This window comes from Malurus melanocephalus, unplaced genomic scaffold (assembly GCF_030028575.1).
Source record: "Malurus melanocephalus ecotype Western Australia unplaced genomic scaffold, MMel_1.1 scaffold_90, whole genome shotgun sequence".
Taxonomy (NCBI): Eukaryota; Metazoa; Chordata; class Aves; order Passeriformes; family Maluridae; genus Malurus; species Malurus melanocephalus.
Genome location: NW_026623322.1, coordinates 919,353 through 927,846, shown reverse-complemented (window position 1 = coordinate 927,846; position 8,494 = coordinate 919,353). Strand labels below are relative to the sequence as shown.

Sequence of the window (8,494 nt, the reverse complement as noted above, 5' to 3'; positions counted from 1 at the left end):
CAGGCTCATGTGCCAAACAGAYAAATAACAAGACAGAATGACATGAAATTCTGAACAGAGTGTACTTTGTTCATTATCAGAAACGCTTTCTGATAAAGAACATTATCAGCAAAGCAGGCTGAGAATTTCCTCTCAGCAAAAGCAATGAAAGTCATGTAAGATTTCTGATGATGCATTCCTATAATTCAAATGATAATGGCCTCTTGGAGATGGATGTGCCTTGGATAATGAATTGGGATGGAGAAGTCAATGATAGCTTTAACTTGAATTTTCGTAATGTAGATGTGGAATTGGCCTTGCCTTTCACCAACCCTACCAACAACCTCAACTGGATGCCTTAGGCCCTTTCTACTATGATTCTAAGTCTGAAAAAATAAAAACTCTGTGGTTCCAAGAGCACAGGACTTTGCTATCACATTCTTTTCCCTACAATGCACCAGGGTGCACCACTATTCCTCCAGAGCTTTAATGAGATACTGTTTCTTGTATTTGTCTCTCTTACTCTGCTGCTTCTCCCAACAAACAATATTAGTTTACCCTGCAGGCAGCTTTCAGGCTTTTGACAAAATCTAGAAAAGATATGTGACCATTGTTTTTAATTAAGGAATACTCTACAGGTTCTCTAAACAGGATTTACTCTAACTCTCCAGTAGGTGTGGGGATGTCTTCAGTGTTATGCTGTGTTTCATTTGTTTGACATATATTCTTTCRTCAGCTATCAATAAAAATCATCTGACATAGTAAAAAGTGCAGATGTCTTCAGTGTCTAAACACCACGAAGCAGCAACATGCTTTCCTTCACCCTTTTAGCAACAGATTAACTTCACAAAATACGAATAATTTTTATAAGTTAGATGGATGTGTTTAATATGTTCTTTGAAAGCAGGCACTTAGAGGGAAGGAGGATCACCATCTCCTTTGTCACTGTGGTTGCAACACACTGAGGAACAGAGGGCAGAGGATGAGGCTCAGGAATAAAGGAAAACAACATGAGCAGTGATGAATTGGTGATAAACAGTCTATGGCTGTTATTCATAAAACACTTTCTCCTCCTTTCCAGATACATCATTTCAACCCCTCCTACAGGACATTTGGATAACCAACCCTGCTTTTTTTTCTTACCTGGAAAATCCACTGTACAGCTTTAATATCTGCTTCATCTTCATTTTGGAGGTTCTCCTTTGCTTGACAATTGTCTGCGTGGTAGCTATGAGTCCTGAAGTAGAGCACAATTTGCCTCCACATCGAGAAATAAAAAGGCTGTTCCTGAATCAAATTTTAAAATGACCTCTCTTGGAAAAGCACCACTTACGTTTAATGATGAAACTAAACCAAATCCCAGACATTGGGCTGAATGACAACAACATAAAGCTTCCTCGTCCTTACACCAATTGAYAAATGTCAGGGCCTCTTGCAGCTTGTCAGTTCTTCCTGCAGCCTCCACAGTTCTGGAGACAAACAGGATTATCTGCCCTCAGATATCTGCAGTGTCTCATCCCCTCAGCATGTGCCAGCTTAGAGATTAGACTTACAACTTTGTAGGTTTTAGTAAATTGTAAAGGAGAAAGACAGGCACTTAGTGGTTGAAAACATGTCAGAGAAACAAGCTGTAATAATAATGAGACACTTTTGATCATCTCAGAGTGAATGTATTTCATTTACTACATGAGAAAAGAAGGAACTCAGCACACAATTATACTCTGCAGGCAGCACCAAATGGAGATGTCTGTCCTAGGTCAGTGGTACCTGTCAATCACATGTTTTTCCTCATCGGCTGAACAGATGGTCTGCTGGTAATCCTTGCAGTGCCAGTGAACACAGCACACGAGCTGCAGCCGTGTCTCAGGATAGAGACAAACTAAATATAAAAACCAAAGCTCCAGGTAGATTATTAATAGATTATTTCTCCCAGCTATAGAGAGRGCTGCCAGACTTTTGACAACATTCAGTTGATATTGTTTACATCTTTTTTCAAGCTGAAAAATACGTGTAACCCAATAATTTTTTTCTTCCAAGAATACAAAATTTTGACAATTCAGCATTGAAGATACAAGCTAGATATAACACCACCTGCTGTCACAGCACCTCTTGTAAGAAGAGCTTCTTTGGTCACATTTCTGTCTTTTTTTTTTCAGAGAAATCTGGTAAATGCTGAGGAGAAAAACTAAGAACAATGGTAACAATGTAAATCACATGTAATAGAAAATGAAAGTTTTCCTTACCTTTCCTTTTTCCATTAATGTATTTATAAGTTGTTTTTTTGTTTTTTTTTATAAAAGGGGTCCTTCACAGAAGTTGCCAGTTTGAGTTCTAGGTGGGCTTTTGCCTCTCTAACTTTTTTTCTACATGCCCTAGCAACCCGCTTAAATGTTTCCTGAGATACCTGACCCTCCTTCCAAAAGTAATGCACCCATTTTCCCCACCTTAATTCCTTCAAAAGCTCCTTGCCCATCCAGGATGGTTGTTTTCCTCATCAACTCATCTTCTGGCACATAGGGACAGTCTGTTCCTGTGCCTTCCAGATTTCTGTTTTGAAGCATGTCCATCCTTCCTGGACTCCTTTGTTCTTAAGGACAGCTCCCCAAGGAACTCTCTGAACAAGTCTCTTGAACAGGCCAAACCCTGCCCTCCTGAAGTCCACTGTACAAGTTGATGCCTCTCCTTTTTTTGTCAATATTGAAATATTGAAAACTATAATTTCATGATCACTGTGCCCCATACAGCCTCCAACCAGCACATCTCCCACCAGCCCTTCACTGCCTGCAAACAGCAGGTCTAGTATGTCCTCCACACACTCTAAGAACCTCCTAGACTGCCTCGTCTCTGCACTATTAAGCTCCCAGCAGATGTCTGTTAGGTTAAAGTCCCCTACAAGAACAAGGGCTGGTGATTTTGAAACATTGTCCAGATGCCTGCAGCGTAAGTTATTAACCTCTTCTTCCTGGTTGGGTGGTCTATAACAGACTCCCACCAGAATGTCAGCCTTGTTAGCCTTCCCAGTGATTCTTACCCTGGGCACTCCCAAGTCCTTCTCCTCAGGACTGCTCTTGGTACATTCTCTGCCCAACCTGTATTTGTGCTTGGGATTGCCCTGACCCACATGCAAGACCCGTGTACACATATATGATCTTATATAGGGGACCTAATCCCATACTGGGAAGACAGGATAAAGCATGTGCCCACCTGTGCCGTGCCCACCTTGTTGGCTAACAAGAAATGGCTCAGTGTTTCCACAGAGACAGCACGAGTCTGGCTGGCAAGGGCTGACAGGGTTTCTTCTCTGGGTCCCTGGGAAAATCCCTGTGGCTCTCCCCTACACTCCACAGGGATGAGGGCCCAGTGTGGGGAGGGAGCCATGGCAGGTCAAAGGGCTGGGACATGGCAGGCAGTGACCCTGGTGCTGATGTGCCTCCTTGAGTTCTGCATTGCTTTTCCAGTACCCAGCATTTTCTGGCTTTCWGCCTCRCATGCTGCAGAGGAAATGCAAAGGTTGCTCTTTCCTACAGCTGGGAAGGTGTTCCYAGGCCCCAGTGCCTGGTTGCCTGTGCTGGTTGTGCTGTGCCAGCCCTCAGTCAGCTGTATCACAGCTCCAGGGTGGGCATCAGGGWCACAACATTTCCTTCCTCCCAAGTCATATCTCAGTAGAAGATACACCCCACGCAGCTCCTTCCTTTTTTAGAAAGAGTCTTGTGTACTTTGGGCTTTGCCTCTGCAGGCAAAAGGTGCAGAAAACTTTAAATTAAAGGCCCAAGTGCTTCAGARGCTATGGGTTTAAATTTCCATGTTTCCAAGAGAAAAAACATCTCATTGCCTTCAGTTGCTGAGTGAGGTTTTCCAGTCATACTGTGCTCAAGTGCAGACATACCACTCCCAGTCAGAAATGATCCTGAAAAGTCRTTCTGCTAACAGACAAGGAGAAAAYACAAATAATCAGGAGTTTGTGTGAGCAGATCAAGACAGTCAATGTTGAGCTGGCTTAGAGCTGTTTACTGCAAACTTAATTTTTCTAGGGTCTCTTCTAGGTGTTTTCCATTTAGAGGATGCACTGTTGTTTAAATTATGCCCGGCCAGTATCTTAATTGGTGGGAGTTTTTWAACTCAAGAACAGTTGTCATTACTGTGCCACTGATTTATACTTCCTCCTCAGATTTTTTCTTTTAAAATGGGTCTTCCTTCATACCTCAACAAACCTGTAGGTTTCTTGAGAGCACAAGCTTAAATCCCAGGTATAGTCCATGTAACAGCATTTGCATTTCTTTATGCTTCATCAGAAGAAATCTCCCCAAGCCCTGTGCACTTTCTGTGTCATCTAGTCTGTAATAACTRCATCTGTTAATGTTATTCTGTGGATTACCAAACGTGGGATTTGGAGCTTTAATCTAATAAAGTTTTGTTTTTGCAYGTTGCTTACTTACAGTGATAAGAAATGCTGGCACAACTAGTGWTCTCTAGCACAGAAATCTCCCCACAATTTTGAATTAAAATCTGTGATTTTGAAAGTTTATTTGAATCTATTTTTTTGCTTCAGAGTTGAGAGATACAATTTGCCCTTATTTTAACCAGTTCCTCTTTTAAAAGAGGGATTGTAACTTCTGTCCTGCGGCATTCAAAATTTCCTGCTTCTGCTCTGCCTGTTTATGGCATGTCTCACTTGCCACTCATTTTGTGTCTGGCATCAGACATCTGGAATAAACACATTCACCTTTTCCACAGTCGTTTCAATCACATTACCAATGATGACACGTGTGGGTCTACTCATATTATAAAGAAATCAAAGCCAAAGGTCTTGCAAGATAACAGAACAAGGTTTGAAGCATTTTAAATGCAATTTGCATAATGAAGGCATGTTCTAGTTTTGAATGCATTTTCTTGGCAATGGCTTTCATGAGGCTATGTTTTGATTTGACTGTAAACAGGGATTTTTCATTACTGCTGAGTAGGATTTGCACAGCGCCAAGGCCTCTTCTGCATCTCACTCCACTCCACTCCACCATTGAGCAGACTGGGGGTGCACAAGGAGTTTGGATGAGCCAYAGCAAGGACAGCTGACCCCAAATGACCAGAGCAATATCCCATACCCTATGGTATCATGCTCAACATACACGGTTGGGGAAAGAAGAAGAAAGAAGGGAAGATATTCAGAGTCATGGTGTTTGTCTTCCCAAGTACCTGTTTATGCACTTTCCTGGGGATGGCTGAACACCTGCATGCCAAAGGSAAGTGGTGAATYAATWCCTTGTTTTGCTTTGCTTGCATGAGCAGYTTTTGCTTTCCCTATTAAACTGTCTTTACCTGAAACTGTGAGTTTTCTCACTYTCACTCTTCYACTYCATTCTATAGGGGGAAGTGAGTGAGCAGCAGCATGATCTTAGTTGTCAGATGGGATTAAACCACAGCAAGGCTTCAAAGGCCTGTACACTGATCCTACAAGCTACCACTGAGCCCTCAGCTAGCTGGAGGCATGTCAGGCTTTGCTTCCATGAAACTTCTTCAGTTGTCCACAGTGATACTTCTGCCTCAATCCCAAAATGTCCCAGCACTGAAAACACYGATGACTTTGTGCATTCTCTTATCTAGGCCAAGTATTGTATTCCTCCATCTTCACCCTTCCAAGCTGAGTCCAATAGTTGAAGTAAACCCTTGGAAATAGGATCAGCACCTCTTAGTGTGCATTTCCAGCTGCCAGTTTTAAGACACAGAGATGCTCCCCATCATGCATCCCTATGTCTAGGAGGAAGTAGAAAGACTAAGGAGTATTRGGGAAAGYGAAAGGGAAATAGGCTGGTGGAGTTTCACCCCTGAGAGAAGCAGGAGATTGCCATGCTTTCTACCATCAGGCAGAAGAATGAGACCTAGTTGAGGAAGTGGAAATGGGTCCCTCCTCTGGGRGGTAATAAAAATTCTGCCTGAGCCCCATCATCTACCCAGRTGCCACTTCAGAATAGGTATGAGGCCCTGGATCCAGAGGGACAGCCAGATGACATGGAAGGAAACAATCTGCTTGGAGAGCCTCCTAATTATGCTTCATCTGTCACATGGATCACTATCTCTAAAAAGAAGAAAGGGTAGTCATAGTAGGTGACTCCCTTCTGAGGGGAACAGAGGGCCCCATATGTCGACTGGACCTATCCCATAGGGMGGTCTGGTGCCTCCCTGGAGCCTGGGTACAGGATGTCACAAGGAGACTCCCTGGGCTGATTCAGCCCTGATTAGTACCCACTACTGACATTCCAGACTGGCAGTGATGAGATTGAAAAAAAAGAGCATCAGGATAATTAAAAGGGCACTTAATTAAATTCAGCACTCTGGGGAAAGTGGTTGATGGGGAAGGAACACAGGTGGTGTTCTGCTCAGTCTCTTCAGTGACAGAGACAAATGATGAACAGGAGAACCCATGTTATCAATAAATGACTTAAAGGCTAGTGTCACTGGCAGAATTTTTGGTTCTTTGATCACGGGGCGACTTTCAAAGCACTTGGCCTGCTGGAGTCAGATGGGCTCCATCTATCAGTGAAGGGRAAAAGGATTCTAGGCCACGAATTGGCAGAACTCATTGACAGGGCTTCAAACTAGGTTTGAAGGGGGAAGGGGATGCAAGGGGATCCAGAAACAAGGCCAAGGGTGGTAAGGGTGTTCAGGAGTAACATCAGCAGCCCAGTTGAGGCACATGGACACTGATGTCCGCAGCATGGGTAACAAACAAGAGGATCTGGAGGCCACGGGACAGCAGCAAAGCTATAATGTAGTTGCCATTACAGACAATGGCAGTAGTGCATTGCATGGCTACAAGCTCTTCAGAAGAGACAGGAGAGGGGGAGGAGGTGGAGGGATGGCTCTTTATATTGGGAAAGTTTTTGACGTCATGGAAATTGAAACGAATGACAATAAAGTTGGGTATTGGTTGACATGAAGCTCAATGTGACCCAGCAGTGCGCGCTCACAGTCCAGAATGCCACCCTGCCCTGGGCTGCGTCCATGGTAGCGGTTTGGAATCAGATGATATCGAAGGCCCCTTCCAAGCCAAACCATCCTGTGGTTATACGAAATGCGTCGGTATATATAAATAAACGTGCACCGCGGCTTTTGCACAGCACTCCAACCCCACGGCGGGCTCGGCGCAGGCGCGGGCGGCGCGGGCTGTCCCTCGCAGGCCGCCGTCKCGTCACGTGAGCGGTGTCACATGACGGCGGCAGCGGCGGGGCCGTCGGTGCGCGGTGCTGCCCGCGCTGCCCAGGGCCGCCCGCGGCCTCCTCTCGCTCCGATTCTTTCCTTCCCTCCTTSGTTCCCTCACTCCCTGCACGGTCCCCGCCGACAGCGCGCCCCTGCGGTGAGTGGGAGCTGCCCYGGGCCCGGCGCGGTGGGTCTCGGGGTCGGGGCAGGGCCCGTCACGGGGGCTCTGGCGGGCCCGGGGGGAGATTGCGAAGGGTTCCCCTTCTTCCCCGAGGGTCTGGGCTCTGCCGGGCCTCTCGAGAGGCGGCCGTGCTGCTGAGCCTGTGTAAGGAGCGGCAGGACCTTGCCTGATATCTCCCAGTCCCAGGCGTCTCTCCGCTTCTRGGGCTTAACTGCAGCTCCTGAAACCGCTGTTACCGACTCAGCCCTCCGGCAGTGTTTAAATGGCTCTGGGTGGGTCGGTAAGAGCCTGGAAACCTTCAGTGGTCCTTGAAGGACGTAGTGATGCCSTCTGTATGCATATCTGCTCGTAGAAGTGATTTCAGGGAGAGGATATTCGTCCTCCTCTGTTTGCCAGGATAGTTCCTTTTTAATTTTTTTTTCTTCCCTTCTGTTAGAACTGCATTTTCCTTCAGGCATACAAGCGAGGTGTGCTTGCTAGAGATGGGCCTGAATGTGCCAGTTCGCTCTTGCTTTCGCTATAATGGGGGCCAGAACRGTCCAGAAATAGGCTGCGTGGAGAGGCCGGGAACAGTTTAGGTTGTAAGGAATTCCAGCTCTAGCTGGGTCTGAAGTCTCTGCAAATACACTTCTTGTTTTGGCATCAAAGTCGGGTGGAGATTAAAACCATAAAGGAAGGGGAAAGAAGTGGTGAAGGTCACTGTCTGTGGTAGTATGATATCTTGATAAAGAGCTGCTGTTCACATTTATTTTTCAGCTTGCTTTCTGTATATTAATGATCTTCGTTTTCCTGTTAGTCTGTGTATGTGGTTTTAATTTACATACTTAGGGTTTTTTCCCTGAAGTTGTAGTTTGCATGTTTCTAATGTCTAAATACTCCTAGACAAATACCTGAAGGAAATCAGTCCTTATGTGTGGGGGTGAGAAGGGTATTTTAACTCTGGAAAGAGGATTTGGAGAGAAGACACCTTCTCTTACCTGTAGGGCTACTTGGATGTTGCAAAAGAGCCACCTAATTCAATAACTTAATTTCATTGTTCAAGGTTTCACAGGTCTGGGAGTTATTTAGTAATGATCTATGTCTTTTATTTTAGTAAACTTGTGATTGGTTATAGTTGAGTGTGTAGGTATGGCTTATTTTTTT

General features: G+C 45.0%; 1 protein-coding gene across 2 annotated transcripts in view; it reads left to right on the top strand.

Moving 5' to 3' along the window:
- The first annotated feature begins 7,171 nt into the window (after positions 1-7,171).
- Positions 7,172-8,494, top strand: part of ATP6V1H (ATPase H+ transporting V1 subunit H) — a 45,758-nt gene continuing 44,435 nt past the window's right edge. For both annotated transcript variants that reach the window (XM_057368321.1, XM_057368320.1), the window contains exon 1: positions 7,172-7,327. The gene's annotated coding sequence lies outside the window, so the exon portion shown is untranslated. The remainder of the gene's footprint in view (positions 7,328-8,494) is intronic.